This window comes from Myotis daubentonii, chromosome 12 (assembly GCF_963259705.1).
Source record: "Myotis daubentonii chromosome 12, mMyoDau2.1, whole genome shotgun sequence".
NCBI classification, from domain to species: domain Eukaryota; kingdom Metazoa; phylum Chordata; class Mammalia; order Chiroptera; family Vespertilionidae; genus Myotis; species Myotis daubentonii.
The window spans coordinates 59,728,895-59,756,329 of record NC_081851.1 but is presented as its reverse complement, the minus strand read 5'-3'; the positions used below and the strand labels follow the sequence as shown (position 1 = coordinate 59,756,329).

The window sequence follows — 27,435 nt, the reverse complement described above, 5'->3', positions numbered from 1 at the left end:
AGAAAATATGATTCTCATGAACCTTTGTCGATCTTGTTACTTACTTATTACACTCTCGTGGCTGGGTAGATCAAAGGACAATCACAGACACAGATATACTAGTAAAACACTGAGGGTTCAATACAGAACTATCAGCAAAGAGAGCCTACCAAAAACACGTGAGGCAGTGAGGGCTGTGAGAATCTACCTCCCAAGTTAACCCAACACCTTGGGAAAGACACTAGCCTCCTCATTTGTATTCTGAACTGCTCTTGATAAAAACATACTGGGAAGAGTAACTTACCCTAAGAGTCCCCAGTTCAGAAAATGGGCTGTTTGCTTTACAAACCCTACTGAGCACTCATCATTGATTAGTTTGAGTCTTCAAAATATGTGTTATGTAAAACATATTGTGTGTGCACAAATGAGAGGCTGAAGAGGGAGAGGGAGTCAGGAAGAGAGATAGAGGTGTGTGCACGTGCACACACACACATACACAGAGGTATCCTTTGGAAGAGAAAGAAAACTGGAAAGAATCCCATTGAACTTGATGAGGTCCCACCAGAGTAGCCCTGAGTCCAAGTCAAAATTGCAGGCAGACTCCAAAAGCTCACATTCCTAGAATCATTCCCTTCCAATGGGTCTAAATCGAAAATGTGTCTCCAGGCCCTAGACACCCCTTTGTTCAGACAGAAAATTGGAAACCACTTGCTCAGCAACCCTTTGGCTTGGTGAGCTAGAATTACTACTGAGAATTCGAATCCAAGTGATAGATAGGCAGCTACGGGAGTTCTAAAGGATGCTTGGATGGGATTCTGGTACCTAGGGAAAGTCAGGGAGAATATCTGCCACAAGGGGGAGCAGGAGAATTTGGTCAGATGGGAGACAATTTGGTAGAGCTTCTAATGAGGGGTCTCACTATGAGGTCTGGATGAACTGGGAAGATGTTTTGGCAACAGACATTTATCCCTTAGGAGACAAAATAACATTTAAGAAGGATGAAAGGATCAGGAAGAAAAGAGAGATCATTGTGTGTTGATTCCTAAGTTTTTAGCACATGCAAAGCAACAATTTTCAGTTAAAAGCAACATACACACACTCTGCAGAAATACAAGCGATGAAAGATATGTGCTCAACCACCCTGTTTTAATTGTGTATTTCTTCATCCTCATTTAATTCCATTTTGTGTTGATCTTATCCAGTTCCATGCTGATGAGGCAGATTGCCTGCATTTTATCTACACGCTTTTCTCCCTCTATCTGAAGGCATCATGAAGAAAGGGCTTCTCTCACTGAACTGCAACATGAAAATCAGGTAGTAAGGTCCTAAAATTCACTTTCTTTGGAAGAAGTGCATCCGCGAGTTAAAGAAATGCTTTAACTGGCTTTAAAGGAAGAATGCAACTTCACTGGATCTGCAGAGCTCTCCTCATCAGTTATTTTGTCAAAGAAACACATTAAGTACTTAGAGGGAAGGAATCATGCGTTTACTTTGCAAGATAAATAAAAGTCTATTTTTGTCTGATAAAAAACATGTTAAATATAGCTTGCTAACAAAATGCTGAAGCTTTCTTGGAATATTTTTTTTTTCTCAAAACAGTAAGCTTAAAAGAGCAATTAGCATAATTCTTGCAAATAGTCCTGTAGGTGTTACTGACTACATTTCACCTTCCTTCTATGATTGTATTTGGAGGTAAAACACTGCACTGCTATGCATTTTATTCCCCTTCATGGTCAGCAAAAGGGTTATCTAGTTCTCAATCTTAATCCAAAAAGATACAGTGGAAACAAATAGTAACAGTGAAAAGTAAACAGAAAGATAGAGAGTGTGATAGGTAGATATGTAGATAAATAGATGATAAAGTATTGCCTTCATATTCTTTTCATTCCTTGCTCTCCTCTTCCAACCCGGCTAAGCTTGCAAGACAGAGTAAATGAAGTCTGATTGTCATGGACACTTACATCCTTTGCAGCGTCTGCACAGCTCAACAGTGAATAGTAGTTTACCTTTGTCTAGTTTTTTTTTTTCCCCCTTAGGAATTAAGCATTCCATATTCAATAAATGACAACAGCCATTTTAGGGGGAAAAGCATGAATCCTCTTATAGTGGCTGGGATAAATCTTAGCTAAAGAGCCCTTAGATCCAAATGGAATCCTTCAAGCAGGCAGAATTTATAAAATGAAAACCATTTGAGAAAACACATCTTGCGTCTTGACAAAATAAATGAATCTCCCCCCAACCTTTTCACTCACGAAGGCCCCCCCCCCGCCCCCCCGCAAATGAAGCTAGCTCTCCCTTCCTTCCTCCTTTCACACCAGCCTTGCCTCCCAATTAAGCAAGTTTGGCAAAAACCACAAGGCTAAATCCAAGTAGCACAGGATTTGAAAGAGGAACCTAAAGACAGTCATTCCCATGTTGGCTTTGTTTTCTATCTGAAATGAATGAAACCCTTAGATACATCTTCCTCTCTCCTTTCTCCACTTGCTGTAGGAATGGGTTTGGAAGAGAAAGAGAAAGCAGTTTGTGAGGGGGGAGGAGTGAGTGTGTGAGTGTGAGTGTGAGTGTGAGTGTGAGTGTGTGTGTGTGTGTGTGTGTGTGTGTGTGTGTGGTGGACATGGGTGGGACCTACACTTTGTGAATCCCCTCCTGGTTGCTCCCAAGGTTTCCCTGAGGAAATCTTCACAGGGAAGCTGGAGTGTGGATGTCCTCTTGCTCATATTTGGAGAGACTCAAGCTCTGCCTTCAACCAGATCATATCAGAATCTCTCCCTACTCTGCCAGCTCCTCCATGATCGAGATGCCTGCACTGTCTTTGCCACAGCTGTCATTGTTTAAAGAGCTTCTTCCACCACACCTCCTACTGATATCCTTTCTTCTCTCTTTAGTCTTTACACCTCCAGCAGGACAAAGTTTGTATTGTTATATTCACAACCACCAGTGGCTGACTAGCAGCAGTGAGAGAGCCACCAGCAGGGAGCCAGGCTAAGGGGGGTTAAAATAGATACCTAGTGCAGAGCATGACTCTCTTTCCAGGGACTGCAGGCACCGTGCACATCGCTCTCTTTAAAACAATTCTTTGTTAAACGGGATCACTCTGCCCTTAACCCAACCACTGCCACCTTGGCTGGAGAGGGAAATATGAATTGCCAGCCCAAACCATTCATCAGTCAACAGAATCCAAAGGGGGTGGGGGGACTTAAAAATCAAGGATGCACACATACTGTGTTTTTAAAGCGCATCGCGCATCGCCTGGGAGGATTTGGGTTCTTTAGCCCACTGTCCACCCACAAGACCTCCCTCTTCCTCCTTAAGGTGGAGCCAAGAAGGGTATCCTCACATTTCAGAACACAGACCATTTCCCTAAAGCCCCAGAGGCAGATAATGGAGCTGCAAAGTTCCCTTCCCATCCCTTGGGGGGGAAGTGCCTGTGCGAGCAGAATGCACAACGCACACCCAGCATCGCGCTCAGAAAGGGGGACCCTTCAGCCCGCTCCCCGCTGCATCCCCCCCTGTCGGCCCGGACCGGGCCACACCTCCCTCTGCTCCGCAGTCCGTGGCGAAGAGGCACCCAGCGCCGCCTGAAAAGAGGGCGCTCGCAAGCGTGGCCTTGGGGAAGCCCCCGGGGAGTGCGAGGAGTGGGGTGGCCTCGGAGCCCCGTTAGCGGGGATGCCTGGACCCGGCGGCGCCGCAATCCGGGTGGATTTAGATCTTCGCGCCCTGGATCCTAAGAGCCCAGGGCGGCGCAGGGTGCAGCATCTCTCCGGGCAGCCCTTTCTTCCCCGGCAGCCGGCACTGGCGGGGAGGCACGCTCACACCCAGACACAGAGCCCGAGCAATCTCCCTCCCCGAGAGCCCCGGACACCCGGACACCCGGACACCCAGAATGTGTGTGTATGTGTGTGCACGCGCAAACACACACACACACACACACACACACACACATTTAGGAGCCGGCCCTTTGTCAGGGCGGCGGGAAGTGTAGCCCCAAGAACAACAAATGGAAAACAGTTGGCGGTCTCGGGCCAAATCCCTCCGGCTTGCCCATCAGCAGATCCTACCTGGTTTGGGGGCGCGTGGACGGACCTTCCCCCGTTCCTCCACGCGAGCAGGCAATGCCGCGCACGCCCTCCTTTTAAATCGCTCTCGACCAGGAAGAGGTGGCTCCCATCTTCGGGGGAAAGCGCGGAGCGGAGCGGGCGGCGGCGGGCGGCTCCCGCGCAGGGCAGGCTCCCGTGCAGCGCCGGCGCCAACAGGAGCGGCGGCGGCCGGCAGCCGGTGCGCGCGGGCGGGAGGCAGGCGCGGAGGCCGGGAGGCTGGGAAGGCCGGGGCCCGGGCGGCGCGCGCGCTCTCCTCCCCCCGCGCACCCCCGCCCGCCCGCCGCCCGCCCGCAGCCTCGCGCCGGCTCACACGCGCGCTCGGCCCCGCCCGGTCCCCGCGCCCCGGCCCCCTGCGCGCTCCCCGGCGCCCTGGGCTACCACCTGGCCGGGGGCCGGCGCGTCTCGGGAGCGCCGAGCGCGTGGGGAGCCCTTCCAAGCTGCCGGCCTCTGCCGCTGAGATTTTCCGCTTTCCTGCCGGCCCCCGGCCCCGCAGTGCGTTCCGGGCGCGCGCTAGCGCTCTCTCCGCACCCAGCCCGTGGGTCTCCTGCACCGACCCGCGCTGCAACTTTTCTTTTCCACCTTTCTCGCCTCGCCCACAGACGGAGCCCCAACCCCAACTCGCCTACCCCTTTCTCACCTCTGCAACTGTGGATCAGATATACCTTTCTTCGTTCACTTTCTATCCCTCTGCTAAAGGAAGCTTTCTTTTAGCAAAGGGAGCTGGGGATACAGTATCTCATTGATTTGTCTCTTAAATCCTCACTCCGTGTTTTCCCGCATATCAGACTGGCAGAGTAACACGCTGGGTAGTAGCTGCTGACGCAAGCAGATAAGGCTGTGGGGGGTTGGGAGAGAGGTATTCCCCAGCCAAGAACTCGGAAAGATCCTCCGTGCTGGTATTTCCCTCAAAGATTGCAGCTCACCTGGGAATAATGATCAAGAGGCTGTTTAATGTGAAAGCCACGCAGCTTTTCAACTAGGGAGAGGAGTAACAGCTGAGCATTAAGGTTGAGTTGGGAAAGGTCTGTTGCAGAAATCGACGAACCATTCACTGCCCTTTCCAAGAGAAGCATTATCATTGCCAATACATCACTTCCCCATAATTAATAAAGGAGCGCTGCACCAGGCCCTGGCTCTCCTGACAGCTCATTCATCCTTACAAATCCTTAATGACTTGGCAGGATGGAAGGCTAGACCTACTGTGGAGTTCACAAACCTGGCTGCACGTCAGACACCTGGGAAGCTGGTTCAAAATGCAGATTAGAGCGTCCCATCTCGAGAGTCTGAGGCTGTAGCTCTCAAGCAGGACTCCAAGTTTGTATTTTTAAAGCGCCAGTAGGTATTCGCTGCTGGTGTGATCTGTCAAGGTGTGTGTATGGAAGTGAGAGGGTTGGGGCAGGTGAGAGAAGGAGAGAGCTGCAGAGCACTAGGCAGAAAGTTCAGTTCCTTAGCAGAATTCTCCCCCATACTTACAGTGCAGATCTGGGGCAGCCAGCCCATAGGAAAAAGAGATTCTGGCCAGGAACCCCACTGTGACTATGAGGCAAAGAGGGCCTAAGGGAAGTAGCCCTCCTCTGCCTCTATCCCAGTGGCTCTCAATCCTGGGGAGCTTTTAAACATCCCAGTGCTTAAGCCACACCCCAGACCCATTACCCTGGAATCTCTGGGGGTGGGACCCAGGCATCAGTACCTAATTTTTGTTTTTATGTTCCCTGGTTGATTCCTATGTTTGTTTTTGTTTTTATATTTTTATTGATTTCAGAGAGGAAGGAAGAGGGAGAAATAGAAACATCAATGATGAGAGACAATCATTGATCAGCTGCCTCCTGCATGCCCCTCACTGGGGATCCAGGCTGCAACCCGGGCATGTGCCCTTGACTGGAATCAAACCTGGACCCTTCAGTCCGCAGGCCGAGGCTCTATCCATTGAGCCAAACCGGCTAGGGCCCTGGTTGATTCCTGTGTAACCTAGGTTGAAAGTCACTGTTCTAGGCCAATATTCTTCAAACAGGAATGTGTGTGTGAATAACACGGGGAGTGTCATTTCTTCTGCAGCAGATCTGGAGCAGGCCTGGGATCTGCACTTTTGCATCACTTACTAGTGATGGTGATGCTGCCTGAATGAGGCCCTCACTTTCATTAGCAGCAAGGGCCTCCTGAATTCCAGTGGTTCTGGACACTGGGCTTGGTGGAGGAAACCGGAGGCCTCTTCTTGTCTTGTATATATTCCCAGGAGTCATTCCTCTCTAAGAACAATTCCTTTCCTCACTGTGAGTGACATTTTCTTGGAAGCCACTCTGCACACAAACTTTCTGTTAGACGGCACTGACCGGTGGGTGTGAAGAGAGCCACACGTGTGGAGGCACAGGTCACAGCCAAAAATTAGAGCATCAGCCCAAAATTACTTAGGGTCCTGACTTGAAGGGAACGTGAAAAGGCAGACATTTGGCTCACACTCAACAAAGGGGCTTGGAGCGTCAAGTGGCTGCTTTCTAAATGACAGAGAGAAAGCACGTAACTAATGACTCCACCCAGAGGAAATGGGACCAAGCTAACTGAAGGAGCTGAGTGGAAGAGCTAAATGAAAATGTGAGTGGAGTAGATCTCACTGGAATAGATTCTGTGCACAGGGTGTGGTCTATGATTGCTATTATGAGCCACTTAGTGAAAGCTCAGGTTTTCTTGAAACTATAAGCACGCTTGTGATGTGGGATGAAGAGAACCCTGTTCTTAACGTCTTTATTCCAGTGGTCCAAGGACTTTATTCCAAAGTCCATCTTGTCAGTAGCCAAGAAAGCATGAAGGCTACATCTTGAGTCTTATCATTCCTCCTCTTTTCCAGCCAAGACTGATAGTAGGTCAACTTGGATTATTGGGGGGAAAAAACTTTCATTAAATGGTCCTCTCTTTAACTAGAACCTTTAAAGGCCACCCAGTGCCTAGTGATTTGGCACCCATTTTGATCTGGCTCAATATTTGAGCCCCTAATTTTTATTTTGCCTTTCATTTCTCATTAAAGGCATCTCTCTAAGGGTTCCAGGGCCCTAAGGCAAATCAAACCTTTTGCTCCCTCCTAAATGTCAAGCATGACTGGATTTTTATTGCAAGAATTATCAAAGGCTTCATCACTGGCACGAGGCTCTAGCGAAGGAAATTGTGAGGCTACTGCCGGCTGGGACTTTGGAAAGAAGAAATGTTGTATGTAGAAAGGTGGTGATTAACATTCCACTGGCAATAGTATTTCTTAATTGTGTCCTTGAATATGAATTGCCATTCTTTCCTTTGGACTTGAGATGCAGAGTATAGGTTTCCACAGTTATGTCTCCCAGCAGTATGCCAGGACCATTTGGGGACTCTACTAAGACTTGATGTATTCTAAAGATGGTACAGGTTTTCAGAACCATTTTTCCTGAAAATCTTCAGGAGATTTAATTAACTCATTTTTAGACCAAAGTATAAAACTTGTGAATTAGGCCTAACTTTTTATCCAGTCTATGGAAAAATTAGACATATGATCAGGCGTACCAAATTTTTTAAAAAGTTTAATATTTTGCTAAAACACTAATTTTTCATCACAGGGAAAATTTATTTTGTTATCATGAAATTCCTTTTAATTTAGTTTGAATTACTTAGGTCAGAGGTACCATCACTGTTTTTTGTTTTTGTTTTTTAATGCCTGGTGTTTTTTAAGTGTGTTAATATAGAACTAGTCCTTCCTGACCTCATTGACTATTTTGCCAGTTGTCACCACTCAGATCTCTGCACATTCATGGTCTGAGTCTGATACTGATTTGTACATAAGAGAAAAGAATTATAATGTCCTCCGCCTGGCCAGCTAGTAGAGCGTGGCATTAACCATTTCCCCACACCTAGGGGCCTCAGGTAGGGCCTGGCCCCATTTGTCCTTCGGGTTTGTTTTTTTGTTTGTTTTTTATTTTGTTTTGTTTTGCTACTGGTGGGACCCAGGGGTTTTTGCTTCAGGGGTGACAAGATTATTGGTTTACTTCTAAGTGCTACTGTTCCTTCTCTGGGGTCTTATTCCTGCAATTCAACTTTTTCTTCTCTGTTTTGTTTTGAACAGCTGAGCACCACAGTAGAACCCCATCCAGGAAGCAGGCCCTGCTATTGGGTGGGAACAGTCTTACTCGTAGACGAACAGTTATCACCCATTCTCCCCTGTGCTCCAAGGCTGGGAGGTCACCCGCTTCCTATGAATTTGTCACAGTCTTTGAATAGCAGGTGCCTGCACTCCTGCATCCGAGCAATTATAGTCAAGGGTTGGGCTTGTACAAAACCCTAACACTTGCATTTCTCATTTTTACCCCTTTTTATATTAAGGAAACATCTGGCCTGTATCCCACAACTGTACCCAATGGTAAAATTGCCAATGAGTAACTCAATAGCAGAATCATTATCTAGAGCAGCTAGGGGGTCAGAAAATAACAGAGACTAGTTAAGAGTTAAGGCTTTGGAGTCAGAATATCTGGAGTCAGAATATCATTTTTAGCTGTGTGACCTTGGGGAAGTTTCTTAACCTCTCTCAGTCACAATTTCTGTTAGGAAAACCTACATGGTAAAATTTTCCTTCAGGGAGCTAAAGGGGGGGGGGGTGTTAAAATGTATTGACATATTGACATAGCTCCTGGTTATAGTAATTATTTAATAAATTATGTTGTTTATGTAACTATTAATAAAGTTCCATAAAATGTTATAAAGTCTTTTTAAAAGTTTCTACATAATTAGGTTCCACATATTCAGACCATCTCATTACTGATAATAATTATGCTATCATTTTTGTTATACAGAATTCTGTACAACAAATAATCTAGGGAAATTGATGCCCCTATAGCATGAAAGTATTTCCTGTCTTCAATAAAAGAAGCTACTTGTACAAGTTCTGATTTTGTTAAGTACAGAGTATGGTTATATGACTGATAAAGGGGGCACAACATTCTGGATGCATCACAATATTTATTTTCCTTTATGTCTGCTTATCATCTAGGTCCCAACTCTATTATAATCTGAGGGTGTAAGTTCCAATAGAGCAGCGGTTCTCAACTTGTGGGTCGCGACCCCTTTGGGGGTCAAACAACCCTTGCACAGGGGTCACCTAATACTATCCTGCGTATCAGATATTTACATTATGATTCATAACCGTAGCAACATTACAGTTATGAAGTAGCAACGAAAATTGTTGGTTCACAACATGAGGAACTGTATTTAAAGGGCCAGAAGATTGAGAACCACTGCAACAGAGCCATTTTAAACAAAGTTCACTGCGATGAAGATTTTGGTTGTCACATTAATGTTACTTACCGGGGATCTTATTAGAACATAAACGTCTTCACTGCGTCTGCACAGACTTCCCTCAATATTGATTATATGACTCTCCATCAATAGGGACTCAAGATGAAGCCCTGGGGTGCTCTGTACCAGGCAGTTGTTCCTTGCAGTCCAGTTCTGAAGCAATGTCCCCGAGAGATGGCACTTCAGCTTTTTCAATAAATCTCTTTTATAAGGCATCGTCTATGATGTGTAGCTTCCTCTACATCTCCCCTTGCTGGGCACTGATTAGAATCTTCTGAGAGCTGCCAATGTTCTAGTGGTTACCGCAGTGCCCAGACAGTAGCCCTTGAAAATAGTCATAACAAAAATACCCAAGGGGGAAATAGACTGAACTGAAGGTTTTAATGATGTTGATTCTGCTACCTCTGGAAATGTCTGGAAATAACAATACTACCTGCTCTTGTCTCTTTAAAAATTCAGAGTCTTATCTAGTGTGACCTAAAGAGTCCTTAGCGATCATGAGCAGAGAAGCTCAGAAACGACATTTTTTTCCCTTTCCTTTTAACATACTGTCCTGTCACACCCACAAAAGCTTAGCCATCTTTGGATAAGCTTTACAACTTTTGAGGGTAGGCCAGAATAAACACATTGTTTATGTAGATATTAAAACTATTAGCCACTTGCAGCCTAAGTCATATATAAGAAATCCCTATGAACTAGTTGGGTGAGCTGTGATTACTCTCATTTTAAAGACTAAGAAAGAAAGTACAGAGATTTGCCCAGTCCTGGCTATCTAGAAGTATCAGGTGTGTTGTTTTAAAATAATCCTGAAGCCCAGGCCAACTCTTTGAGATTCTGTTCCCATAGACCTGGAGTGGAGTAAGGGCACTGGTATTTTTTTTTAAGCTCCCTAGGTGGTACTAAGGTTCAGCCAGAGCTGAGAACCACTGGCCTAAGAGCAATTTGCTAATTAGTAGTAAAGACAAGTGAAAAAACAAAACAAAACTCTTTATATCTGCCTCAACGCTGTTTCTATTCTGTTACTCCTTTGAACACTAATATCTAACTAAATATAAAAATGGGAACTTTTCTTGGAAATTTAAGAGAGCTTAAAAATGTTTGAGGGTCTTTTTGAGTCTCCATGAGGCACAAGTGGGTATTGTAACTGACCTGACAAAGATATATAAGCAGCATGGAAGATGGGATCAGGAAAGTGAAGTTCAGGACTGCAAGGCCTGTCTGTCTTGTTGAACACTCAATCCTCAGCACCTCGAGCGATTTTTGGTGCATGGTAGCTGAATTCATCAAGCACATAATATTCCCTGTGTGGGGACTGGCCTGTATGGGGAGACTCTTTGGCCCTTGTCCAGTGCAAATTGCAACTTAATAGCAATCATCTCCTTATAGCACAGTGACGGCCCTGGTTAGCAACTGGCATTGTCACCGTGTCCACATCCAAAGTTCTGCCTGGCCACCTGCTCTGCAATGACAGATTGTCTGTGACATTGCAGGAGGCCAGACCACATGGAGATGGCAATCTGACCGAGCCTCAGGCTTGTGCCTGTAAGCTGACCCTTTGTTGGTTATCTCAGGAATTACTTATAAGCTCCTGTTTGGCTCAGTTTGTAAGCATGTCAGAGAATCTCTTATTTCCTGTTAAGAAGGGTCCTTTAGGTATATATTTTATGGGTATTATACTTGTAATTTTCACTTATTATTTTTCAAGAAACTTGTGAACTTCCTGCTATGTTCAAAGTCAGTGGTCAAGCAACTCTTATTCTAGACAAGAAGCTGGGTAGGGCAGATATAAAAACTCAGTTGAGAATAGTCATATTACTCATTTGTTTCATTCCTTCATGTATCCAGTCAACAAATATTTCTGAGGACTTACTCTGGGCCAGGCACTGTATGAGACCCTGGAGATACAACAATGAAAACATCAGTAAAAATTCATACCCTCCTAGGACTTGCATGCCACTAGAAAAACAAGAGGCGGTGAACAAAATAAACACATTAGCACAAGATAGGATGTCAGATGCAGATACTGCTATGGAAGACATGAAGCAAGGAAAAATGATAGAGACTTCAGGCGCAGGGACTAGTTTACATGGTCAGTTTGCAGGGACCTGAATGAAGGCAGGATTTCTCAGTGACAATCCCTCTTTTGAGAGTCTCAAATAGATGAAATGATAGAGCACAGTGTTGTCTGGTCATTTGTTTCCGCCCTGAGATGAGGTTCCTTTAGGAATTCGCACCTCAAAGCCATTGGCCTCCATCAGGGTCAGCTGCAGAGACCTGGCCACAGGGCTTCCACCCCCGCATTCAGAAGCATTTCATATGACATAAATCCCCAAGAGTTGCTCCAAAAAGGCAGACAGCTCCAGAGGTTGCACATAAAACGGTTGTATTTATTCTCAGGCAGAGCTGCTGTGAGAATTCTGAGTGCCCCCTTTGGTTTTGCTGAAAGAACAGCATCTTATTAAAGCAACTAGATGGGGGAAACTACATCAGTGATCTCTCATGGATGAAGCTTGTGCCAAAAAGTCAACAGCCCTGGTACCCAGGGAGGGAAATCACAGATGTGTAACTTAATGATAGTTCCAGTCCTTTATTCCATGAGTTTGTCACACTTACTTTTTCCTTCTTCTTACATTCTTCTCTGAGATTACATACTACACATAGTATGCACACACACGCATGCACACACACACACACTCATATACACAAACTCTTATGCAAGCTCACACATTCATCTACACATACAATTCTTAACTGTTGCTAAATATTTAATTATGGGAAAATCACCATTTGCAAATTTGCAAATAATGTATGGAAATAATAGCTGACCTCTTTCCCCCCCTAATTGTATTTAACACTAGAGGCACAGTACACAAATTTGTGCACAGGTGGGGTCCCTAGGCCTGGCCGGTGATCAAGGCCGATCAGGGCCAGGCCAATCAGCGACTGCTGGCCGGGGGGAGGGACAGGGCGTGGGAGGTTGGCTGCCGGCCCTGAGGAGGGAGCTGGCCCTCAGCCTCCCTGGGAATGGGGCTGTGTCTGCCGCCACCCACCCCCGGTTCCCCATCCCAGCCCAGGGCCTGAAGACCCCAGCGGGGTCTGGAGAGGAGGCGATGGTTGCTGGGCCAGGAGTGGAAGGAACAGATGCTGAACACCAATGCCACTGGCCGGCCGCAAGAGGTTGGCTGTGGGAGTGCACTGACCACCAGGGGGAAGCTCCTGCATTGACCGTCTGCCACCTGGTGGTCAGTGTGCACCATAGCGACTGGTTGACTGGTCGTTCTGGTTGTTCCAGTTGTTCCGTCGGAAGGGTCGCTTAGGCCTCTATATATATAGATTAATCGTTTTTATTTGGCAGATCTTAAATATTTGGTTTCAATTCTACTTAGAGGTTCCTAGGCTAAAATAGATTATGACCCATTCACTTGTCTGTTGAAATGAACACTGATAAATGTGAAGCCTAAAAGATACAAAATCCTAAATTTTGTATCTTAGGGATCTTAAGATAAATTTTTGTTCTTTTTGTTTTTTTGGCCAAAACAGACAAACAAACAAACAAAAAAACTTGGAATGTAGAAATTGCTCAAGGAAAGGCAAATTTGTATGGAAAATTATTCAGAACATCAAAGTGCCTACCTAATTCATAATAGGTGATCAATAAATATGTTGAATAAATGATGCAAATTAATGGAACATGCTTCATTATAGGGCAATCATTCAAAGGAAATTTTGAAGCAGGTTTATTGGCTGAATTTTAAAATCGGGCAGTAAATAATGAGTGACTACTCTGCTCAAAGCCATGAGCTAAGTTCTCTTGTGATTAAAAAATGAATTAGACACTATTTATGACCTCTTAGAATTAAGACTCATAGCTAGAATTAGATTGAAGATTTTTGAGCACATGAATGCTACAGCCAGATATCTGCTTTATGAGGAAGGTGCAATTTGAAAAGAGTATAAAATATGTTAAAGTGCGCATGGTCAGGGATGAAGAAGAGACCATAGAGAAGATGATTACAATGATCTCACAGAAGACCCAAATAAGAGTACTCTAAGCAATGACCAGTGAAGAAAGGGAAGAATATAGTTATTTTTTCTCTTTCGCTCATTCTTGGCTGAATGACATTAACCCCCCTCCCCCCCCAACCCCCTTAGGCCAGTATTTTAAAACACACTGAGTTTTCATTTTCAGGGGAATCATTCTGGGTGGTTTCAATTGGAACACATATGCTTTCTATAAGGATCTTAGTATTCCAGGGTAAAATCTTTCCTTTAAGAGTGGCAGACTGAAGTGGGCGGGGGTAGTCTGCTCCAGCAGGCAGGGAGAAAACTTCATCGGTTAGATGGCACATGGTGACAACAAGGAGTAGATGACCCTTGGTTGGTTTTATTGTTGTGTTTAAATTCTCTACAGACAGAACACCCACTTATTCTTTGCCCTTTGATAGACTTCTCCCATTGCCTGTCCCCTGGATGTGCAGCTGTCTATTGTTAATTCTCACATGAAGATACTTTTGCCATTGATTTTCAAAATTTTTGTTTTTTATATATTTTATTGATTTTTCTACAGAGAGGAAGGGAGAGGGATAGAGAGTTAGAAACATCGATGAGAGAGAAACATCGACCAGCTGCCTCCTGCACACCCCCCCCCCCACCACTGGGGATGTGCCCGCAACCAACATACATGCCCTTGACTGGAATCGAACCCAGGACCCCTCAATCCCCAGGCCGACGCTCCATCCACTGAGCCAAACCAGTCAGGGCTGCCATTGATTTTTAGAAAGAGTGGAAGGGAGGCAGGAACAGAGGGAAGGAGATAGATAGATGATAGATAGATAGATAGATAGATAGATAGATAGATAGATAGACAGAGAAATATTTATGTGAGAGAGAGACATCCATTGGTTGCCTCCCCCCAGGGGCAAGACAAAACCTGCAACCCAGGTACAAGCCCGTGACAGGAAATGCAACCTGGGACCATTTAGCTACACCAGCTAGGACCGCAGCTGCCTTTGAAATAGGTTATAGGGAGCTGAGAATTTCTGATTTTTTTTTTTGACAACATAGAGCTCCCTTGACCCTCAAAGAGCATAGATAGGGACATTTTTACTTAGCCTCTAAATTTCTAATAGATGATGCTTAATTTCTTTATTCCATGTATGATATACCTGAAAACACTGTTTATGATTACTTGACATCATTAAGTCATTTATAAGTGGCCCAAGAGCATTAAATATAATAGGGTCTAGATATTGAGGGTAGTTAATCATATATCTTATAGGAACTGGTGATCTAAAAACAAAATATGCAGAGAAAGAAAGAAGCTGGATATGTGCTTTAAAAGGTGAATTAATTTGAGAGTGATGTCCCACATGGTGCACACCAGGGGAGCAGTTAATTAAATCCTTTGAAAGGAGTGGACTGGATCCCCAGAGCTGGTGGAGCTGGTTGGAACACAGTGTTTATCATGACCTGTAGGGTATCTGACCCCCAGGAGGGTGTTCAGTTTCAATTGCTGAGCTGTCCAAAGACTCCACTGTTAACCACAAGCTGCCCCTTTGGGAAATGTCTCTTTGTGCACAGAGCTGATAGGGTGATAGCAGATTGATGCAAACCCAATCTCTAATAAAGAAACAACCCAGGTTGATGCTACAGAGCATCGCCCTATAGATCACACAGTAGCTTGCCCTCCGAATCACAGGCCAGCAGTGTGATGCCCAGGGTTGCTTCTGAAGTGGGTGTTCCAGGTATGGATGGAAGGAGGCCAAAAGTCCACACTGTGTCACTCACTTGTCTGAATTACCTTCCTCCCCTCAATTAAGAACATTTGTAGCTGCTGACTTTGTCTTCTTTTGCTTCCCCCCCCCCCCCCCCCATAGAATAATGATGTGTTACCTCTTGCTCCTTTTAGAGACAATTTCTTCCTTAAAGGTCATATAATGTCTCTTTGTATTTGACAGTCACATAAATAATTTCAGTCCTTGTTATTCCCTTCAGAATGCTGTTCACATTAATTAAATCCTGATTAATTTCCATCTTTTCCCAAAGAAAAACCCATGGTGTTTTTTTTTGTTTGTTTTGTTTTTTGTGACACTTGAATTCACGAGTATGTTCACAATCTTTACCTATTACATTCATGATATTAAATGTTATGGCTATCACCTTTGTAATCTTCCCAAGTAATTTGTATAACAGGATGGGATTAAAGACTTTTCCACATGTGACCAGAGACTGTGCAACATAAATATAATTACTATTCTATGGCTATAACTTTAAGCAAATTACTTTGGCCTCCTAGATCTCAGATTGATTATCAGCTTCCTAGATCTCAGGTTGATGTTTCTTATCTGTGAAATTGCTGATTTTATCCTAAACCAGGCTCCTGGAATCTTTCCACTGAAGGTTTAGTTTCTCAAACAGAAACCTTTGCCATTGCTAATGTTCTGTGGTTCTTGGAGACGATACATATGCTATTTGATCTTCAAAACCACCCTCTGATAGAAGTACTGATAACCTTATTTTACAAGTGGGAGAAAAGCCCATGTTCACACAACTACTAAGCCCATAAGCTGGGCCTGGGTTGGGTCCAGCATTTTTTACTCTAAAACCCATTCTTTGCCTGCATTTCCAGATCAGTCTCATTCAGTTCTTGTTTCTACCTTGAAATCTTATCTGATAAGTCTTAACCACACAGAGACCATCTCACTGAGTGCTCTGCCACCACATTTCTGTTGGAATAGATTACCTTACCTGTCAATGTCATGGCACCAGCACAGTTTCAGCTCCTGTGAAACAGGGACCTACTACTTCCCCCATCACCCTATGTACTGAGATGGTTGTACGTTATGAGCTAACCACACCAAATTGCTATTACTGCCTAAAAATAATGTTTCTTCATCAGTCATATAGAGGAAATACACCCTTCATTAAAATAAGAAGTTACTGACCTCAGGCATCTGTCTGGAAATACCCTATTCATACCCCCCAAGGCAATAAAGTTGACAGGAAATCTGAAATGATTACTGCCATTGCAAGAAGTTAAAACAGTTTTTTTTTTAATTATAAATAGTGAAAATCTCAGATAACTTTGGCAAGACCAGGCAAATATACATGTTTCTATTACATGCTGACAGATCTTAAAAAAGAAAGAAAGAAAGAAATTGTAAGATATTTATCCAGAAACTAGAGGCCATGTGCACAAATTTGTGCACAGGTGGGGTCCCTCAGCCTGGCCAGCCATCAGGGGCGACTGGAGCAGATTAGGGCCAGCAGGCAGGGGGAGGGACCGTGGGAGGTTGGCTGGCCATGGAAGGTTGGCTGTGGGAGTGCACTGACCACCAGAGGGCAACTCCTACATTGAGTGTCTGCCCCTTGGTGGTCAGTGAGCAACATAGCGAATAGTTGTTCGGTCGCTTAGGCATATATATATGGATAACACATCATCAAATAGGTGAAAAGAGCAGTGAATCAAGTATGTAGGAGAGAAAGAATTGGACTGAGATAGACTGTGCACAAACTTGACCTATATCTAAACCAGGGAGATTATAAACATAAGGCTGTGAAAACAGAGGAAGCTAGGTGCTATGGAAAGCCAAGTGCTGTCAATGGTGACATTCTGACTTGCATATGATAAAGACATGTTCATTTTTACATGATAATCCTGCAGTAAGCTTATACTTGTGAGTTGTGTAAAAAACCTGAAGACCTTGAATTGGGAAGATCTGGATGCAAGCCTGACAATATCTATCCAAATAACTCTTAATCTCTATGAGCCTCATAAATTGCTCCCTTTATAAAATGGAAATGAATCATTCCATCCCAACTACCCCGCGGAGTTAGGGAGGTTGCAGAAGAACATATATGAGAACATACTTGGTAAATCGTGAAGCACTATATTACTATAAGGCTGAATTTTTAGAATTATTTGTCAATTCACAAATAACTGTAATTATCTGTTACCCTATTAGCTGTTTCAAAGATGTGTAGTTCTCCAACAGATGTTTTTTGAGGGCCTACTATGTACCAGTCCTATTCTAGGTGTCACAGGTATAGCGGTAAACACAGTAAAACGTCCTGCTTCCTGCGTACCTACTATGTGTCAAGCACAATGATGGAATAGAATATACACACTGTTGTTGTGAAGCTTATGGCTTAGATGGCAGCCTGGAGCCTGCCAAGTCTAAGGTGAATTATAATACAGCTAAGATAATGCTTAGAGGAGACACATAGTTCAGATTTGGGAGTCAGAAAGGCATCCTGAAGAAAGTACCACTTAAGCCAGAAAACAGAACACAGAATCGGGGGCAGGGTGGGTAATTTTCCCATTCTACTCTGCATTTTAGAGTATAGTGGTCCTGTCTGAGGGAGAGATGTAAAACATAAGGGATCTAAAAATCATAGCACATGGTAAATAAAGAAAGAACTGAAGATATTTAGCCTGGATTACTAAAGACAAACATAATTACCTAATTACAGATAAATTTATTTGATGTGATTTCAGGTAGCAAATTTCTATCAATAGACAAATATAAATCTTCCTAAAATCCTTACTCCCACCTCTTCTATTTCCTCTGGGAATGTACTTCCCTCAGTATTTAACTAGCACCTCCTAACCTCCATTCCAACATTCTTTATCTCTCTTCCCTGCTTTATTTTTCTCCACAGCACATAACACCTTCTGATACATATATATTTACTTACCTATTATTTATTAATCTGCCAAGTCTCAAAATCATATGTCATGTGAAAGCGGGGATTTTATATTTTGTTCATTGGTATATTTCAAGTTCCTAGAAGAATGTTTAGACCATAAATACTTATTGAATAAATGAATGAGAGTTGCCCAGAATATAAAATAGGTTGCCTCATAGAGCAGTTTATTTCTTACAGAAGGGCAATGGATAAAGAATAGAACTGGGTGGACCTATAACCTTTTTTTCTGATAAAAGGATACACACATCTAATTACCTCATTACCTCAAATAAGATGTGTAGACAACTCCGATCTTTTGTGTTTTCTTCTTACATTGGACCTAATATGCAACTCTGAAAACTCTACTTAGTGATTCTAATTCTAATATGAATTGATATTTCTTATAGGCATAGACATAAACCCGTTTAGGATCAAAAACATGCCAAAAATAGAACTTTTACAAGTTATAATCAGAGTGTTAACATGAAAGTAATTTACATTATCTAGGACATTTCACTTAAAAGGTTATTCCCTCTGCTGTCTTTTCTGTCCTGCACATGATGAGACTGCCTTCCTGCAAGCCTGGTTTTCATTGGCTTCCCTTATCCTTTGACAACTGTCCTCCAGTCACCTGATTTTAAATATGGTGCCTTGGACTGGGGGAAATGTTATCAGGAAATGACACACTGAGGACAAACAGATTTTCTTTTCCTTAGTTACTTATCTTCACAACATGCAGTCTCTCTTTTCTTCTTTGGGGCATGTATATATGTAGTATGCACAAAGTTGCCTTATCAAATAGTTACTGAATAGAGTATCAGAGGGGGAATTTACTTTTTAACAAAACATATTTGATTTCTCAGAAAAGGATACCGTCTCAGTGACAAGATTAAATTTATCTTGCAATTTCTAATTACATTGAAATACCAATACTTACAGTTTCATTGTTAGCTTCCCTTTTTCTCACCACAGTTCATGCTAAGAGTTTGGTATAGTCTCGGTAATGATTGTAATGGTAGCAAACATTCTATATCAACTATCATAGGAGCTAACATTTATGAAGATGCCTAGCACTGTTCTTGATATTTTATAAGCATGAAGTTATTTAACCTTTTACAGCCCTTTGATTTAGGTACTAATATTGCCAATAATTCAGAGTCAAGGAAGCTGAAGGATAGAAGGGTTGAGTAAGTTTAGGCAGTTTGGTTTGGGAAGCCTGTGCTCATGGCCACAATGCTAGATCTTAAAACTTTCTATGGGTTTCCATTTGGATATGTGTTTGCAAAGCTTTGGATAACTATATATGCAAATAAGCTAAAATAATTGCCTCAGTCTATACTAAAAACCTTTATGGACAGAGGAAGACATGGTGGATGCCAGAAAGAAAATTATTATTTTCTTGGAGTCCTAAGAAATGTATTTAACTAAAGTGGTCAAGGTTAAAAATATATGTTACTGTTTTTATTGTCTTAAATTTAAGTTATAAGCATTTATTTAGGAGCTATTTTTTGATATTTAGTGTCTTCGAGCAGCAGTTCTCAAACTATGTGGACCCCATTATGCTTTTTTTAAAAATTTCTTTATTGGTTAAGGTATTACAAATGTGTCCTCATCCCCCCATTAACCCCCAACCCCTCCCCCACTTATGTTCTCATCCCCCCCATTATGCTTTTTTAAAATCAGTGAGGATTCAAAAGAGCTTTTGCTTGTATGGGTTATATTTATAGACATTTATTGCATTAGAAATGAAAACTATGAATTTATTAAGTATTTAGTTATTAATTCAACAAAAATAACAATAATATACTCATTAGATGTTAACATAATATATTTTCATAAAAATAGCTACATTTTCCAAAACAAATATTTAGTGGGAAAAATTATCTTGTTTTCCATACTTGCAAATATTTCAAATATTTGGCTTAAGAGAAGACCATTGGATTTTCATATATGTTTTCCCATTTAATCTATGGTAATATCACATACCTTGCAGTCTCTGGAAAACTCCAGTGTACACTTGTGAGAAAATGAGAATGAAAAAATCAAATAACACATTCATATTTTGTGAAAAGAGCACTAACCTTATAGACCTCCTGAAAGAGTCGTTGAGATGATCAGGTGTCCCCAGGTCAGGTCACACTTTGAGAACCACTGTCTTAGACTGACGAACTGGAAGAAAAACAAAATAAACCTTAGTGTTTCTTTAAGATAATTACATATGCCGTAGGTTCTCCTATTTCAGTTCCATTTCCCCCCAGAACATTACAGTCTGTGATGCTTCAGTATTTGTAAAGAGTTTGGGAGAATTTCTCTCCTTTAAGAACTTTTCTTCTATTTAAAATATAGTCGACAACCTTAACATATTCCCAGACTTGTTTTTAACTCTAATAACTTTTTTTTCAAAGCATGGAAATAAGTAAGTAATGAGAAATTAAAAGTATTATTCATAAGTTAATTACAACATTTTGAGCTTATTTGTGGAATATTTTGATTTTTTATGCAAGTGTAAGCTTCTCTTTCAAGAACTATAACTTTTCTTATTCACCTATTCCTCATATCACCCACTTTGCAACAACCCATTTTCACTTGTCTTCATCAAAGGGAACCCTAAAAACTCTGGGCTTGATCTGTAAAGCATACTATTATCTCAGTTCCCCAGGGCCACCAGGCACTGATGTCCAGACCTCATTGCCTGACTGCATTGGTAAAGAGGCTGAGTTCTGGATACCTTCTAGAGCCAATTTATTCATTTAGGGAAAGAGAAATAAAGTCTTGGCCTTATGAAACTGGCTTTCAGCTGGGGAAGACTGAAAATAAACAAAGATATACTCTAATGTTAGGTAGTAATGATCTCTAGGAAAAAGTTAACCAAGTTGTGGGATAGAGAATGACAAAGAAGGGGTTTCGGAAAGGTGGTGAGAGAAGGCCTCCCTTAGCAGGCAACATTTGCCCAGAGCTCTGAAAAAGTGAGAGAAGCCTATATCTGGGGCAAGAGCAGTCCTAGCAGAGGCCATAGAGAATGCTAATTCCCGAAGGTAAGAAGAAACTTGGCTTATTTGCAGTTGAGGAAACAGCAGGAGCCAGTGTGGCTAGAGCCAAATGAACAAGTGGTAGAGATATAAGAACTGAGAGGTTGTTACAATTTATTCTAGGAGTGCCAGGAGCTACTTGAAAGTTTTGAGTAGAAGAGTGTCATGTTTAAAGAGGATCACTCCCAGTACACATCCATCAGCCTAGGGGCGTGATGAAAGCAGAGAGACCAGTAGGTAGAGAGCGGCAAGTGGCTTTCACTGGGATCATTTTGGATGGTAGAGACCACAGCATTAGCTAATGGGTCAAAAATGGGATATATGAAAGAGAAAGTCACCAAGGAGTGGATTTTTCTACTGAGCAATTGGGTGGGCGTACTTGCCATTTACTAAGACAGGGAATCCAGGGGACAGAAATAAAATGTTTTGTTTTGAATGTATGAAGTTTGAGATGCCTAGTAGATATCCAAGTAGGGATATGGACTTCTCAGTTAAGCATATGAGTTTGGAACTCAGAGTTGTAGCTTGAGATAAAAATGTGAGCCTTACTGGCACAGAGATATTCATTAAAAGCTTATCTCCTCAAAAAATTAAAAATGGAACTTCTGTTTGACCCAGCAATCCCACTTCTGGAAATATATCCTAAAACAAAACAAAACACCAACACAAAGAATATATGCACCTCTATGTTCATAACAGCGTTATTTACAATAGCTAAGATTTGGAAACAGCCCAAGTGCCCATCAGTAGATGAACGGACAAAAAAGCTGTGGGACGTTTACAATATGAAATACTATGTAGCTGTAAAAAAGAGGGATCTCTTACCCTTTACAGCATAGATGGACTTGGAAAATATTATACTAAGTGAAATAAGCCAATCTGAGAAAGACAAATATCACATGATCCCACTTATTTGTGGAACCTAATGAGCAAAATGAATTGACCAACAAAATAAGACCCAAAGCATGGAAATAAGTAAGCATAGAGGCATGGAACAGACTGACATACCTCGATGTGGGTTTAGGGGGACAAGAAGAGATAAACCAAAGAACTTATATGATTATATGTATAGTCCATGGACACTGGCAATAGGTTAGTGAAGACCTGGGAGTGTGTGTGTGTAGGGGCTGAGAGGAGGGGGGTGAAAATGGGGGGAACAGGAGATATCGGTAATATTATCAACAATAAAAATATATTAAAAACCAAAACCCATGGTACTAGGTAAAATAAAATAAGGAGTGAAAGTGGAAATAAGAGGATATGGGTCTGAGGAGTGAGCCTAGGGCACTCCTATATTTAAGACTGAGAATAGAGGAGGGCCCAGAGAAGGAAGCCATAATAAGTGGCCATTGACTTAGAAGGAGAGTATAATGTCCTGGGAGCATCTAAACACAAAAGTTTAGAAAAGTAGGTAGTAGGCACACTAGTTGACAGGCCCCTTGCTCCTGACTTTAAAATACTACCTGAGTACTTGGAGCCTCATCCCATCTACATTCCTTTCTGCATAACAGGTTCTATACCCAAGGGTTCACCTTAGATGTTCTGCTCTTTATTTTGTTCTTATTCACTTCCTACTGTCCTTATCCTGGGCTATAGCATGCTTTTGATGTCAAAGACCAGGATCCTTGCCCCATATCCATTCAAAGTCCATCCTTGCTCTAGCATAACATTTCACAAATGAATTTACTAATAAACAAGCACCATATTTATCAACTAGAAGCAAATCAGTTTGCTGTATTCAACTAAAACAAAAGATACAACACAATACATGAAGACAAGATAATTGTTCAGTAGTTACTTTCTGGAACATTAAATTAACTGGAACTTTTTCATATTTGTAAGAAAATAGTTAATAGTTAATGCTCATAATAATATCCTAAATTAATACATGGGCCCCAAAGCCTTCTTAGTCATTAAAGAAAAACTAATTACAGTGAGTATCCTTTAGGGTTAAGCATAATGCTACCTCATGTTCCAGTTCTTTCAGAATCAGAAATTAATGTGTGGCCATATAGCTAAACACTACTAACTAGAATAATTGATTGAGCATAAAATAATATTTTCTAAACACAGCCAATAGGAGAATTTATTGGGCTTGAATCAGCAGAAAGGAGAGATAGGAGACATTTCTGTCCTGGGTTGTATATTGCTGTAGACTGTCAATGTCAACAAAAGAACATAGGTGAGGGTTCAGATCACAGTCTTTGCAGAGTAGTGGAATCGGCCTGGCTGAGCAAGGCATGTTTTAAGGCAGAAGTTGTCAGGAGAGTCGATAGGCAGTAGAAGAAAAAAAAGAAGTTAGGAGGAGGTGAGATATCATAATGTGGGGAGTACACTGTGGTCAGACTCAGTTCACATGGGTCAGCCCGAGGCCTCATATCCTGGTGGGAAATTAATGACATAAAAGAAATGACAGCATAAGGAATGGTTCTGAGGTTCCACTAGCAGACTCAGAAAGTGTAATTGTCACGCTTGTGAATGCTTTAAATGCTGCCCTGCAGTTGTCCTCTACGGGCAGGCAACTATCTCTGGGAAAACCAGGGAAAATGGAGAGGTCCCTAAGCAACTAGAATTTTCCTGGAATACTGCAGATCTAGTGACTACCCTGGCTCTAGACATAAAGGGGAAGAAATTGAGAAAAAGTGGATTCTCAACTTCCATGGGAATGCTGCTTTTCATTCATTTTAAAATTCATCTTTACTACAGTTCTACTAGGTTGGTCTGTAGAGAGAGACAGAGGTGAATAGGTCAAAATCTTTTCCTTCTGGGAATCTCTGGGAAAAGAGAAAGATAAATGGGCAAGCCAGCAAATACAGTACAGAGACACGGTCTGGGTGTTGTTATGTAGGGAGGAGATGGCTGGCTCTGCACAGAGAGGAAGAAAAAGATGAGGATCAAGTAGGGATTTCGAGAGAAGTGGATGGCTAGACTGATTCTTAAAGGACCACTAGAAGTTTTCTTGGAAGGTGATACAGGAGGAAGCAGTAACAAAAAACAACAGTGGCACAAGAGATCAAGTTGCATCCTGGGGTGTGAAGGAACTTTGATGTGTTTAGAATGCTTACTGCATATGGAAACATGGTGTGAAATAAGGCCTGAGAAATAAAGACTACATCAGTACAAATTTGGGGTTTTAATTGAGGAGTCAAAAAAAAAAACCCCAAAAACAAAAAAACACATCAAAAGGATTTAGGTTGTCACTAATTTTATGTGGTCATTGACGTAGCTGGGGCTTTGGTTCTTCAATCCCTCCAAAGATTTATGAGGTTTGAACAGAAGACCTTAATTCGCAGAGTGATTTTCCTCAACACACAATTTAGCTAGTAATGGCCACTCCAGGAGCTAACTTTCAGCGTTCAGACAGGGAATGAAACCTCTTTATCATCCCTAGACTAGATGGTCCAATCATTCCTCTAATGAGTTTTATTGATTACTTCCTATGAATAAAGGACTTTAATGTCTTTTCTAAACCCATGAATGAAAACCTCTCAAAAGTGGGGCACACTTAGAGGCTGGAACCTCCAATATTAATTCTGTCCTAATGTATCAAGAAGAACAGAGTTTCTTATGGGATATGTACACTTCTCTCCAGGGAAGCCAACTGGGATAGAGGACATACAATGTTCCCTTGATCTCTGAACATCTAGGAATAGTCCTCACCCATTTTGGATTTTCTAATATAATTAACTTTCCATTTATCTATCGTGTTCACTCCATTTCCTATAGCACCAAAGCTAATGCCTACTGCATATTAAGTACACATTAAATATCAGAAGAGGTGAGTGAACCAGTAAATCAATGAATAAAAATTATCAGACTATTTTCTCTGATATTGGGTGCATTTTATCTATAGCAAACAATATTAGCAATGACAGTATCAGGCATTATGTGTAACATTCGAAGTTTTAAAACATAATAATACTATTTTCTCTGAAAACAGAGAGAGCTCATTAAATAAGTACATGAATTTCTTACACAACATGATCTTTTTAGACAGTTTTTAATAGTCTGGAATACCAGAGAGTGTAAAGAAAATGTGAAGTTTCTGTTATCTTAAAAGATACAGACCTTGTGACATAGTCCTAGATTGAGAGCTAAGTTTTGTAGCTCTCTGGTCTTAGAACCTCTGACTACATGGGAATAGGTCAACTCAATCTTCTCTGTCTAGAGTTGTTTATCTGTAACATGATCCATCTGTTTCTCTCCTCCAGCCCACTGCCTATTTCTTTGTCCCACATTATTGAAAAGACGACAATTTCTTGCCACTTAAACAATATTTCATCAACAATACTTCCACTTTTCAGGCACTACCCAAATGCAAAAGGCTCTTGACCTTTTGCTGGAGGACGAAAAGGGGTGGGTTGGCATGAAAAGATTTCCTTCCTCTGGCTGAAGATGAACTTAACTGCATTTTTCTCTGTTCTGTACACTTAGCCACATGAGTAATTTGCCCTTGAGTTGAACTGCTGAATTTCAATAAAGATGTGTGTGTGTGTGTGTGTGTGTGTGTGTGTGAAGCCTGTGTATGTGTGTGTATAGGGAACGATTTGGTCAACATGGGAACTGAATGCAAAGACATTGGTTAATAAAGTTTCAAAAGACCCAAAAATGCTCAGTAAATGTCTATTTCTGAGTTACTAGTAGAGTAGCTTGATATGGCATAGTAAGTTTCCAGAATAGTCGTGACACTACTTTTGAGGAGCTATTTGAATTGCAGCTCAGGAAAGGCCAGAGATGATCACAATGTATTAAAAACTTCTCCGAAAAAAAAAAATGCTATGTTAACGTATGACATGACCTTGTTAGTATTCCAGACTGCCTCTTTTGGCCACATGTTTTGGCATCAAATTGTCAAAATCCTGTGATACAGTTTCTGGAGTGTTACTCGCTCTTTTCCCGCTGTTGATTAATTTTCTTTGAGCAACTATTTCTTTGTTCTGCATTTTCTATGCAGTCATACCTTGGTTGGGGATGATAGTCACTCCCCCACCCAGGTTTTATAATCACTACACACATGCTTGCTCGCTCGCTCTCTTACTTGCACACAAAAACCATTACCATTTTTCTGAAAAACAAAACCAGCCACCTGCTTGCGGCAGTTCTATTTGTCATCGTGAAGACAACTGTTATTTGAGCCATAATCAGCAGAGTACTGGGCTGAACCAAGTGTCTTCCCTGTTTACATATTGCTGAGGCCAACTCAACTCAATATGACCTTGACAGAGCCAAACCCTTCCAACAAATTGCAAGAGGCAGTCATCTTTGTCTCTCTACATCCAAGCATTAATTAAAGAACTACTTAAAGCTACCAAGTCAAATGGACTATCCATTTAAATCCTGTAATTTAAGTGGGGGAAAAGCCGAAGTAGTTCTTTTCGTTGAAAAAGTCTTATAAAAATAGAGTGCACTTCTTTCTCCATTTCAAAAGATCACTCTCTGTTTCATTCCAAAGGATCTCAGAGAGGTAAGATTTCAATGATTTTTATATTTCAATAAACTTTCTGAAGAAAATTTAGATCCATTTCACTGAGTGTGGCATTTCATTATTCACCAACTAATTTTAAACTTCAGGGAAACTTGCATGCTTCATCAATTCAGACCTCTAATTCAGAATGTGCAAACATTTACACGTGTGGTTACTGCTGAATAAACATTTAAAATATATTTGACTGAATTTAGGGGGTCCTTTTTGGTGGGAATTCAATTCTAAATTAATATTTTTAAAAATAAATATTCAAAAGATGTCAGAATTTGTGGGCTTTTTTGTATTTTATTTAACTTATAAATTTAAAATTACATTTTTGACTATTTTATGTTTAAGCATATAGTCACAATAAATTTATTTTTACAGTAGAACCTGAATCCTAAATTTATACTATTTATCTTCTGATCATAAATGTTCTCAGGCTGAGGGAAATCAATGTTCTTTAAACTCATAAAAATCTCTCTGTCACCAGGCTGAGTACCACTTTTTTTTTTTCCCTTCAAGGTATTCTGATACAGAGATAATAGTGATATATGCATCATACATTCTACAGATGAGCAAACAAATATTTTTCTCATCTTGCTAAAAAATAGAAAATAATTCAGGGTCAATAAGTAGGAGTTTCTTGTTCTTATCTCTTAAAACACTGGCTTTAGTTCTAATTGAGAAAATCACTAAAATGTTAATAGTAAATGCGTGTTTCCCTCTCAGCTTTGATTAGAAGTTGTTTTGGCATCCTAACACTTCTGGATATGTAGAAAACATTTTAAAAATCATTACTTGAAACATGCATCAGTCTAAGAACTTATATGCATATATGCATATTGTCTGGACACAGACAATAGTGTGG

The 27,435-nt window shown here is 41.6% G+C and overlaps 1 protein-coding gene across 17 annotated transcripts in view; it reads right to left on the bottom strand.

Annotated features, from left to right (window-relative positions):
- The window catches only part of SLC8A1 (solute carrier family 8 member A1), a 313,327-nt gene extending 293,046 nt beyond the window's left edge, over positions 1-20,281 (bottom strand). For 3 of the 17 annotated variants that reach the window (XM_059660015.1, XM_059660013.1, XM_059660017.1), the window contains exon 1: positions 4,038-4,353. The gene's annotated coding sequence lies outside the window, so the exon portion shown is untranslated. Of the gene's footprint in view, positions 1-4,037; positions 4,355-4,713; positions 4,855-20,152 lie in introns of those variants that run through there. The other 14 variants (XM_059660005.1, XM_059660006.1, XM_059660012.1 and 11 more) reach the window with 12 other exon arrangements.
- Between the last annotated feature and the right edge of the window lie 7,154 nt (positions 20,282-27,435).